Source organism: Macaca nemestrina, chromosome X (assembly GCF_043159975.1).
Source record: "Macaca nemestrina isolate mMacNem1 chromosome X, mMacNem.hap1, whole genome shotgun sequence".
NCBI classification, from domain to species: domain Eukaryota; kingdom Metazoa; phylum Chordata; class Mammalia; order Primates; family Cercopithecidae; genus Macaca; species Macaca nemestrina.
The window spans coordinates 91,237,084-91,249,676 of NC_092145.1; positions in this window are offsets into that span (position 1 = coordinate 91,237,084).

Here is a 12,593-nt window from a genome sequence, read left to right on the forward strand (position 1 = left end):
AATTGCTTACTTTTTCTCCTTATCTTTAAAGGATGCCAATGAGTCGTAGTTTAGTCTCTACATAAGCCCATGTTTCTTAGATATTTTGTTCATTCTTTTTTATTGTTTTTCTGTATTTTTGTCTGGGTTACTTTGAAAAGCAAGTCTTCAAGCTCTGAGATTCTTTCCTCACCTTGGTCAATTCTGCTGTTAATAGTTGTGGTTGTGTTCTGAAATTCTCAAAATGAGTTTTTCAGCTCTATTAGCTCAGTTTGCTTCTTTCTTAAAATGACAATTTCATCTTTTATTTCCTGTGTTGTATTACTGTGTTTCTTAGAATTATTTGATTGAGTTTTGACTTTCTCTCCAATATCAATGATCTTTATTCCTATTCATATTCTGAATTCCATTTCTGTCATTTCAGCCATCTCAGCCTGGTTAAGAATCATTGCTGGGGAACTAGTGTGGTTGTCTGGAGGTTATAAGACATTCTGGATTTTTGAGTAGCCAGAGACCTTGCACTGGTTCTTTCTTATCTTTGTTGGATGATGTTCCATCAGTCCTTGAAGTTACTGTCCTTTGGATGGGTTTTCTTTCATAGTTTTATCTTCTTTGATGTGGTTGCAGGTTTGATTGTGGTATAAGTTAGATTCAGCCAATGGCCTTCATTTGTGGTAGATTTGGAGGGGCCCAAGATTCAGGTCAGCAATCCTGAGCTGTATGCTCTAACTCTGAGGGGAAAATACCAGGCCCCCAGCTTTGGTATCTGTCCCCTCAGGTTTAGAAACCTGATGCACTCGATGGGTCAATATGTTCCTGGGCTGCTGGTCACAACACTCCAAATGGTGGTGCCAGCCAAAGTGTTTCTTCGGGTGGTGGAGGCAAAATCTGTTCTCATTTGCATGTGCCAGCACCATCAACAGCATGCTGAGGTGCACACTTGTCAGTTGGGGTGGGTCACTAGTGTGTCTGGGGCTGCCAGCCTCCCTGCAGGCACTGGCAGCAACAGTGGTGACAGCATAGGGAGGAGGGCATTGAGGGGGAGGACAGAGGGAAGGGGACAGGATCACTGGGTTCTGTGTGCTTGTTCACAGCCCACACATATGAGAAAGTTGAAACTCAAGACATTGAGCAACCTTACCTCTATGGCTTTTCTGAGCTCATCCCACACTTCAGCTCTCCCAGAATGGTTTTGCATGCTTCCAGTGGCTCCACAGTTCTGGGATATTGAGGGTGTCTCTGGCTCTGACACCACTTTTTTGTTCAGCCTTGCCCTTGTGGGAGGCCTGAGTGGTGGCTCTGCTTTGAGACAAGTCTCTCCCTGGGCCCCCTGGCTTTTAAGTACATCCTCTGAAATCTAGGTACAGGCTATCATGACCCCACAGCTCTTGCATTCTGCACATCTGAAATGTTAGCACCATGTGGACATAGCCTAAGGTTACTGCTTGCACCCTCTCGAGATACATTTGGGCCCACTTGTGCCATACCATAGTGCCAAAAAGGTTTATGGATTGTATCTTTCAGAGCAGCAAGTTGAGCTACACCTGAGGCCACTTGAATCACAGCAAGAGTTGCTGAAGAGTGCTATGCCAGGATGCATGAAGTAGAGTCCTGAGTCATCCCTGGGCAACAGAGATGGAGATTGAAGAGTGCCCTGGAACCACCTCAGAAAAGCATTCTTCCCTCATAGAACTCTGGGTCTAGGATAAAATGGGCATCCTCAAAGATCTCTAGAATGCCTTCAGGGCCATTGTCTTGTTGTCTTGACGATTAGCAACTAGCTCCCTTCTATTCATGCTAATCTCTTTAGTAACCAGTCACTCAGCCACACCCTTGTTTTGTTCTCATATACATACTGTTTTGCTGTTTACATGGCCAGGCTATGAATTTTTCAAATCTTTCTGTTCTGCATCCATTTCAATTATTAATTCTGTCCATAAACAATTCCTTTGCTCCAACATCTCATTGTAAGTGGCCAACAGTCAGCATGCAACAGGCTGAATACTTTACTGCTTAGACATTTCTTCTGTCAGATATCCTAGTTCATCCTTAATATCAGCCTTCCACAAAGTCCGTAAACACAGACAAAATTCCTACAAGTTGTTTGTCACTATATAACAAGGACAGCCTTTATTCCAGTTTCCAGTACCTTGTGCCTCACTTCCATCTGAGACCTCCTCAGAATGGACTCTACTGTCCACATTTCTATCAGCATTCTGGTTATGACCATTTAAGTAACTTCTTCTTTTTATTTTTTAGTTTGTATTTATCTCCCGGGGTACTTGCGCACAACATGCAGGTTTGTTACATATGTGTACATGTGCCATGTTGGTGTGCTGCACCCGTTAACTCATCATTTACATTAGGTATATCTCCTAATGCTATCCCTCTCCCCACCCCACGACAGGCCCTGGTGTGTGATGTTCCCCACCCTGTGTCCAAGTATTCTCATTGTTCAATTCCCACCTATGAGTGAGAAAACACGGTGTTTGTGTTTTCTGTCCTTGCGATAGTTTGCTCACAATTATGGTTTCCAGCTTCATCCATGTCCCTACAAAGGACATGAACTCATCCATTTTTATGACTGCATAGTATTCCATGGCGTATATGTGCCACATTTTCTTAATCCAGTATGTCATTGATGGACATGTGGATTGGTTCCAAGTCTTTGCTATTGTGAATAGTGCTGCAATCAACATACGTGTGCATGTGTCTTTATAGCAGCATGATTTATAATCCTTTGGGTATATACCCAGTAATGGGATGGCTGGGTCAAAAGGTATTTCTAGTTCTAGATCCTTGAGGAGTCACCACACTGTCTTCCACAATGGTTGAACTAGTTTACAGTCCTGCCAACAGTATAAGTAATTTCTATGAAGATTCAGACTTTCTCCAGTCTCTCATATCGTGAACTTGTACTAAAATTATCTTTAATGTTCTATTTATGGCAACCCAGGCTTTTTCTAACCTGTTCCTTCAAACTCTTTGGGTTTCTGCCCATTATCTAGTTCGAAAGCTCTTTTCACATCTTCAGATATTTATTTTTATTTTCAAGTCTGCTGCAGGATGCACAGGTTTGTTACATAGGTAAACGTGTTCGATGGTGATTTGCTGCACCTGTCAACCCATCACCTAGCTTTTGAGCCCAGAATGCATTAGCTATTTTTCTTAATGCTCTCCTTCTGCTCACCCCACCCCCTGACAGGTCCCAGTGGGTGTTGTTCCCCTCCCTGTTGTCAAGTGTTTCGTTGTTCAGCTCCCATTTATAAGCGAGATCATGTGGTGTTTGGTTTTCTGTTCGTGCATTAGTTTCCTGGTAATAATGACTTTCAGCTTCATCTATGTCCCTGCAATGGACATGATCTTATTCCTTTTTATGGTTGCATAGTATTGCATGGTGTATATGAACCACATTTCTTTATGCCATATTTTTTATTAGCAACAGCCCCATATCCTGGTACCAATTTTCTGTTCTAATCAATTTTCTGTAGCTATAACAGAATACCTAAGACACGGGAATTTATGTTTAAAAAGGTTTATTTTGACTCACAGTTCTGGAGGCTGAGGAGTCCAAGATTGGCCGCATCTGCTGGTCCACTGTTGAAGACCTCATGCTGTCTGATAACATGGTGGAAGCCATTATAGGACAAGAGAGGTGCACTGAGAAGCAAACTGGATTTTATATTAGACCCATTCTTGTGATAACTAACCCACTTCTGCAATAACCCATTAATTGATTAATCCATGAATGGATTAATCCATTCATGAAGGCAGAGGCCTCATGACCCAATCACTTTTCGATGACACCACTCCCCAACACTATTACATTTAGGAATAAGATTCAACTGTGAGTTTCACAGGGGACAAATATTCAAGCCCAAGCAGGTGTAGTTTAGGCATTCTAATTTATTATTTTGCATGTGTATATCCAGTTGGTCCAATACCAAAGTGACAGTTGAAAAGGCTGTGCTTTGCCCATTAAATTGTCTTGGCATCCATGTTGAAAATCACTTGACAATATATTCAAGGGTTTATATCTGGGCTTTTCATTATATTTCATTGGTCTATATGTCTGTCTTTATATTTGTACGTCTATACGTTTTGATTACTGAAGTTTTATAGTGTTTTTGAAGAAGTAGAAGTCCTCCAAATTGGTTTTTCTTTTTCAATATTGTTTTGGCTATCTGGGTTCCTTAAGTTTTGATATTAATTTTAGGATGAAATTTTCTATTTCTGCAATAAAACATCATTGAGATTTTGATAGAAATTACATTGAATTCGAAGATATCTGTATACTGTAAGTAGTACTGACATCTTAATAATATTGCTTCCAAGTTATGAACATGGCATATCTTTTAATCTATTTATGTTTTCTTTAACTTCTCTAGTAATCTTTTGTAGTTTTCATTGTAAAAGTCTTTGCCTCCTTGATTAAATTTACTCATAAGCATTTTATTGATTATATTTAGGTGAAATAGTTTTCTTAATTTCCTTTTCGGACTGGTAATTGCTAGTTTATAGAAATACTTCCTGATTTTTTATATGATGATCTTGTATCCTGCACCTTTGCAGAATTTGTTTTTAGCTTTAATAGTCTATGAATTCCTTTGTATTTTCTACATATAAGATCATGTTATCTTCAAATAGTTTAGCTGCTTTTTTCCAATTTTAATGCATTTTATTTATTTTTTCTTCCTTAATTGTTCTGGCTAGAACTTCTATCACAATGGTGAGTAGCAGTGGTAAAGGCTGTCATCTCCATTCTGTTCTTGGTTGTACACATTATCCAGTTTTGTAATTAAGCATAATTAGCTCTTGATGTTTTGTGAATGCTCAAAATCAGTTTCAAGAAACTTCCTTCTATTTTTAACTTTTGGGTGTTTTTTCATGAAAGATTATTGGACTTTGTCATATACATTTTCTGCATCAATTGAAATTGTCATTTTTTGCTTTTCTGTTATTAATGTGGTGCATTATATTCATTGAATTTTGTATGTTGAACTATCTTTACCCCTAGATAATTTCCACTTGGTTATAATGTGTAATTCTTTCATAGGTTGCTAGACTCAACTTATTATAATTCTTTTTTAGGTTGTTTAATAGCATATTCCCATCAGTTTCTGCATTATTTTCCATTGGAAGTTTTTAAATTGTTTTTCCATTTTTTTAAACTGTTTATAGATGTGTTCAGATTTTTAAAAAAGATCTTCCTGAATCAATTGTGGTAGTTTGCATTTCTAGGAATTTGTCTATGTTATCTAGGATATATAATTTATTGGTGTGAATTTCTCATACTATTCTCCTTCTACAAAATAAATTTGTGTGCATTTGAGATTCACAAGTAATGATTTGAGATACACGTGCCAGCATACCTAATTTTAATGCACTTTGCAGATATTGCACTCTTTACAAATTGAAAGTTTGTAGCAATTTTTCATCAAGCAAGTCTTCCCACAGATGAGTGCTACCGCAAGTAGAATTATTTTGTCATTTTGTTTTCCAGTGGTTTGCTGGTAGTACCTAAGAATATAAATAATTTATATATACTGAATTTATAATAATCAACATTGTTCATTCTGTAAATTATAGTGTTCATTTCAGAGGTTCATGGGTATTTTCTTGGTAATAATAATAATATCTGCAAATGGAACGGTTATACTTCTTTCTTTCTTACATATGTGCCTATTCTCCTATCTTTCTGGTCTTTTCCTCTCTCACGTCTTTCTCTTATTTTTTTCTTTCTTTTATTGTTTGATTGAACCATCTAGAAAGTCAAGTGAAATATTTAATAGAAGTGATGAGAAAAGACTTCCCAGCTTGATCCTAACCTTAGTGAAAAAACACTCAGTCTTCCACATTAATTATCATGTTTTCCATGGGATTTTGGTAGATACCCATCAATATTTGTAATTTTTTCTCTATTCTTTCTTTGGTGAAAATTTTTCTGTGAATATGTAGTAAATTTTGTCACGTAAATTTTTGGCATATTGAAGTAATCATGTGCTTTTTCTTTTTTAGCCTGTTAAAGTGGTAAATCACAACGTTTGAATTTCCAATGTCAAAACAAAGTTGCATTTCCAGAATAAACTCAAGTATATATTATCATTTGTATATATTGCAGAATATAGTTTGGCAAAATTGTCTACTTTGAAAATGTTCATGATTATTTTATTATTAATTTCAAGCTATACAGATGTTATAAACATGTTTTACAGATATGCTTCCAAAAATTTTTATATGATTCTTAAAATAAATATGACTTATGCTTGAAAATATTATTGCATCCAGTGTTTGTAACAGGTGGTTACTACTTACAGAGAACATTCTTTCTAAAGGGCAGGATGCCCACATATTATAAAATTCCCTCAACATTTTGAAAATATTTTGCAATAATTTTTTCATGACAGCTTCATTGAGATATGTCATATATTGTAAATTAATCTATTTAAACTATACAATATCATTTTGTAGTAAGTACAATCACAGGATTGTACAATAAATACTGTAGCCTGATTTTATAATATTTTAGTTTCCCATATAAGAAACCTTACATCCTCTCAGAGTCACACTCTATTTCTCCTTCAACATTCGCACACTTACCACCAATCAAGCCCTAGGCAACGACTAATATCATTTATCTGTCTACATATTTGATTTTTCTAGATATTTTATACAGGTAGAATCATACACCGTGTGTATTTGTTATTTCCTTCCTTGATTTAACATAAGGTTTTTAAGGTTCAACCAAGTTGTATCAGTAATAAATTCATCTTTACTGGTTACTGAATATTATTGTTTTACTACATTTTATTTATGCAGTCGTCAGTTGATGGACATTTTTTGGCCACCATAAATAATCCTGATATTAATATTTGTGTACAAGTTTTTGTGGGAACATACGATTTCATACTTATTGGGTATCTACCCAAGGGTGAAATTTAAGGAGATACTGAAACAATATGTTTAAATTTTTAAAGAACTGCCCAACAGTTGTCTAAACTGACCGTAACATTTTACATTGCTACCAGCAGTGCAAGTGGGTTCTACTTTCTTCCCATCTATCTTATCACTGGGTATTATATTTCTTTTTTATTATAGCCGTCCTAATGAGTGTAAAGTGGTATCACATTGTGATTTTCATTTGTATTTCTTTGTTATATAAAGATTTTGAGATGTTTTCTTTTGCTTTTGAACATTTTTATATCTTCTTTGGAGATATATCTATTTGGATTTCTGCACATTTAAGTATTTGGTAGTTTATATTTTAATCATTGAGTTCTAACCATTTTTATATATTCCTGACACAAGTCCACATATAACATATTATGTATACAAACACAAATAAATATATATACACATACATACATATATAATTTGCAAATGTTTTCTTTCATTCTGTGGTGTGCCATTTTACTTTTGTGATAATTCCCTTTGATGGACACAAGTTATTAATTTTTGTGAAATCAGATATATCTAATTGTCTTTAGAGTTTGTCTTTTATTGGCTTTTAGCACCTTGTCTATAAACCCATTCCTTAATCAAAGACCCAAAATATACAACTTTGATAATTTAAGAGAGTGTTATAGTTTTAATCCTTATATACATGTCCATGTTCCATTTTTACTAAAAGCATATATATTGTATGAGGTAAGAGCTCAACTTCATTCATTTGCATATAGATATCTAGCTTCTCTATCACCATTTTATAAAAACTCTTTTCCCCCCACTAAATTGTTTTCAGAGCATTTAGATATAAATTGAAATGTGAAGGCTTATAGTTGGACACTCAATTCTATTCCATTTACTTAAATTACATCTTGTCTTTGTTACTGTAGCTTTGAAATAGTTTTGAAATCAGCATATTGGGTAGGTACTCAAACTTTGTTCTTTATTAAGCTTATGTTTGCTATTTTGGAATCCTTACAATTTGATAAAAATTTTAGAATCAGCTTGCCAATTTCTGCAAAGAAGCAATGTGAAATTTTGTTAGGGATTGTGTCCAGTGTGTATATCCTTTTAGGGTGAATCACCACATTGGAAATATTAATTCTTTCAATAAACGAATATAAAATGTCTTTTCATTTTTCAATAAATGAATATAAAATGTCTTTTCATTTGTTTAGATATTTTTATTCCTGTAAACGTTATTTTGTGGTTTCCAGATTAGTTTTTCAGTTCTTTTGTTAAATTTATTCCTAAGTATTTTATTTATTTTGGTTGTATTGTAAATGGAATTGCTTTCCTTAATTCCATTTCTGGATGGTTCATTGCAACTGTATAGACATACAATAGAATATTTTGTATTGAACTTACATCCAGCAACATTGAAAAACTCATTTATCATATCTAAGAGCTCTTTAGTCAATTTTTTATGATTTTCTGCATAACAGATCATGTCATTATAAATTAGGGGAGATATAGTTTTATTTCTTCCTTTCCATTTTACATGCCTTTTATTTCATATTTCTACAAATTTATCTTATTAGAGATGCTAGTACAATGTAAAGTAGAAATAATGAAAGCAGACATCCTTGTCCTGTTCCTGAATTCAGAGAAAAACACTCAATTTTTTATCATTAGTTATGACGTTAGCCATGGGTTCTTTGTATGCGTCATTTAGCAGGATGATAGTAGTCCTTTTTATTTCTACTATGTTGGCTAATTTTGTAATGAAAGAGTTTGGATATTATTAAAAGTTTTGCCTACATCCATTGAGGCACATTTGGGTTTTTTGTTATTCTACTGATAAGATGCATTACATTAATTGATTATCAGATGTTAGGCCAACCTTACCTTCCTAAGAAGAATTTCATTTGGCATTTAATATGCTGTAGGACTCAGTTTGTAAGCATTAAGCTGAGGATTTGTGCATCTGTATTTAGGTGGGATATGCATTTGAACATTTCATGTAATGTCTGATTTGTTTTGGTATATGTGTAATACAGAAGTCTTCCCTTCTCTTCTAAATTTTGGCCGATTTTGTAAAGATTTTCTATTAATTGTTTAAGTGTTTGGTAGAATTCACCAGAGATGCAATCATAAACTCGGTTTTTCTTTATGGAAAAGTTTTGAGTACTGATTCAATCTCTATCTCTTACAGGTATATTCAAATTCCATACTTCTTGAGTCAGATTCAGCAACTTGTGGTTTTCCAGGAATTTGTCAATTTTATCTACATTATCTGATTTGTTGGCATACAATTGTTTTTAGTTTTCCCATATAATCAATTTTATCTTTCTATGGTCTATAATGTGTTGTCAATTTTGATCTTTTTAAAGAACTAACGATTAGCTCTGATCTTTTTTTTTTTTTTTTTTTTTTTTGAGATGGAGTCTCACCTTGTTTCCCAGGCTGGAGTGGAATGGTTCACCGCAACCTCCACCTCCCAGGTTCAAGCAATTTTCCTGCCTCAGCCTTCTGAGTACCTGGGATTACAGGTGCCCACCACTATGCCTGGCTAATTTTTGTATTTTTGGTAGAGACGAGGGTTTCACCATGTTGGCCAGGCTGGTCTCAATCTCCTGACCTCAAGTTTTCTCACTACTAAGCCTCCCTACTTTTAGTGCCTCAAGGTGTAAAGTTAGATTGTTAACGTGACATTTTTCTTCTTTCTTAATGTAGTTATTTAAAGTACAAAAGTTCCTCTGAGCACTACTTTGGTCACATCCCTAAAGTTTTGGTATGTTATATTTTCATTTTAATTCATTTCTATGTATATGTAAATTACTCTGGTTATTTCTCTTTTAATACTTGGATAATCTAAGGGTGTATTGTTTAATCTCCACAAATTTGTAATTTTTCACTGTTGTTGATAAACACACTTTGTGTGACTTCAACATTTCAAAACTTAATGGTATTTATTTTTTGGCCTAACATATGGTTCTTCCTGGAGAATTCTTCTTGTGCACTTGAGAGGAATGTGTGTGCTGCTGTTTTGGAGTTTTACTAAACTCTGCGTATGTCTTTTAGGGCTAGTTGATTTATACTGCTGTTCAAATCTTCTTTCGCTATTAATTTCTTACTGTACAACTGTCTATTTGTACCTGCAATTCTGTCAATGTGAGGGTGTCATATACTTTGGGAGTGTGTTATTTAGTTCTTGTATGATTATAGTTGTTATACCTTCATGAATTGACCACTTTATGAATGTATATTGTCCTTCTTTTCCTCACATAACAATTTTTCACTTGAATTCTGTTTTGTCTAACATTAACATAGTGACCACAGATCTGGTTTTGTTACTGCTTGAAAGGCGTGTATTTTTCTATATTTTTCCTTTCAACTTAAATGTGTCCTTGGATCTAAAGTGAGTTTCTTGTAGAGAGGATATAGTTTGATCATTTTTAAACGTAAGCCCATTTTGCCTTTGTCTGCCTTTTGATTGAAAATTTTAATTAATTTCCATTTAAAGTAGTTACTAATAAGAAAGAACTTATATCCACATTAGATATTGGGTCTAAGTTTGTCTTATACATTTTTTGGTCTTTATTTTTCCATTATTGACTTCTGTTGTGTTTACTTGTTTTTTGTAGTAAACTATTTTGATTTTCTTCTCATTCTTCTGCATATAATTTTTAAATCTAACAATTTTGTGGTTGCTATATAAATGACATTTAGCATCCTAAATTTATAACAATCTAGTTCAAATTGTCACTCACTGAATTTCCAGAGAATATACAAACTACGTTCCTAAAATTTCCATTCTACCCCTTTTTTATGTTGTGATTGCTATAAATTATATCTTTATACATTATGCACCCAATAACATACATTTATTTTTATTGTATATCCATCTGTCCTTAAAATTCTGTAGAAAAAGTTTAAAAATTTAAAACTGAAGTTACAAAGCAAAAATACAATATTGGCTTTTATATTTGCTCATATATTTGTCTTTACTAGAAAATTTTATGTTTTCATATGAATTTCATTTATTATCTAGAGTCCTTTCATTTCAATCTGAAGGACTCTCATCAGCATTTTATGTAGGGCAAATGCAACGGTAATGAACCAGTCCAGCTTTAGTTTTTCTGGAAATGTCTTAATTTCTCTAATTTTTTGAAGGATAGTTTTACTGAACATAGAATACTTAGTTGACCATTTACTTTTCTTTCAGCACATTAAATATATCATTCCACTGTCTTCTTAGCTTCCAGATTTCTGCAGAGAAATGAGCTGATTATCTTATTTAAGATCCATTTACATGATGAGTCTCTTCTATTTTGTTCCTTTCTGTTATTGACTTTACATGTTTGATTATAATATGTCTAGTGGTGTTTATTTGAGTTTATCTTATTTGGATTTTTTGAGGTTCGTGAATTCATAGATTCATGTCTTTCATCAAATTTGGCAAGCTTTTGGCTATTTCTTCAAATATTATTTTACCCTATCTCCCTCTTCTCTTATTATGATTCTCATGATGCATATGATGGTCTGCTTGATGGCATCCTGCAAGCCTCTTAGGTTCTATTCACTTTTCTTCATTTTTTTCTGTCTGCTCCTCAAACTCAATTTCAGTTGTCCTATTTTAGGTTCACTGATTCTGTTCATTTAAATCTACTTTTAATAACTTTTCTTGTTTTTCTGTTTCACAATTTTTGTTTGTTTTTATAGTATCTATCACATCATTGATATTCTCATTTGGGTCATACATTATTTCTCTAATTTAATGTAGTTATTTTTCCATGTTTTTATTTAGCTTTTTATGCATATTTAAGAGAATTATTTTAAAATTTTTTCTAGTAGATCTATGTTGGCTGCCTCAAAGATAAATTCTCTCAATTTATGATGTTCCCTCGAATGGGCCAAACTGCTGTTCCTTTGTATGCCTTGTCTTTTCTTGTTTAAAACTGGTCACTTGAATATTATAATGTTGTATCTCTGCAAATCAGATTCCTCCCTTGCCTAGGGTTTGCTATTTTTCTGATTGTTGAAGATTGTGGTCGTCATTTGATTAGTGATTTTCTGATTTTTTTTTTTTTTTGTAAGGACTATATTCCTTGATTTGTGCAGTCACTGAAGTCTCTGTTTCTTTGCTTGGGTTCAGCTAGTGTAATGATAGAGCTCTCCTTGAATGTGAGGAGCTAAAAAAACAAACAAACCCCCACCACCAATCTTTGTAGATTAGCTCTGTGCCTGGGCACTTCTTTAACACTTAGCCAGGTTTGCACTTAGCCCAGGGATCAGCCCAGTGTGAAAGCTTCTCTGGTGTTTTCTGCATATGTCTCTTGCCTGGGACATGAGCATAGTCTTCTAAATTACTCGTAGATGTTATTGTTTTCAAATATTTTACAAAGAAACTCTTCCTAGGTTTTGTTTTCAGGCTGTAGATGATATAGTGCATGTCTCAACTATAATCTTTGTTTCAGGAGCCTTTGGGTTCAGCTGGTGGTGTTTTAAGCATTGCCCACTGCTTTTCTGGCCTGAGTTCCAGGTTAGTAAAGGCAAAGATGAACACCTTGTTTTAATCCTTAAGTAGCCTCCAGACAAGTTAGAACAAAATAGTTTTCAAACAAAGTATTTACTGCTCCTTCTGGAACCAGGGATCAGGGTCTTAGTCTGGGCATGTGGACTTCCCTCTTCAAGACTGCTACTGTGCCACGGAAGAAGGTGGAAAG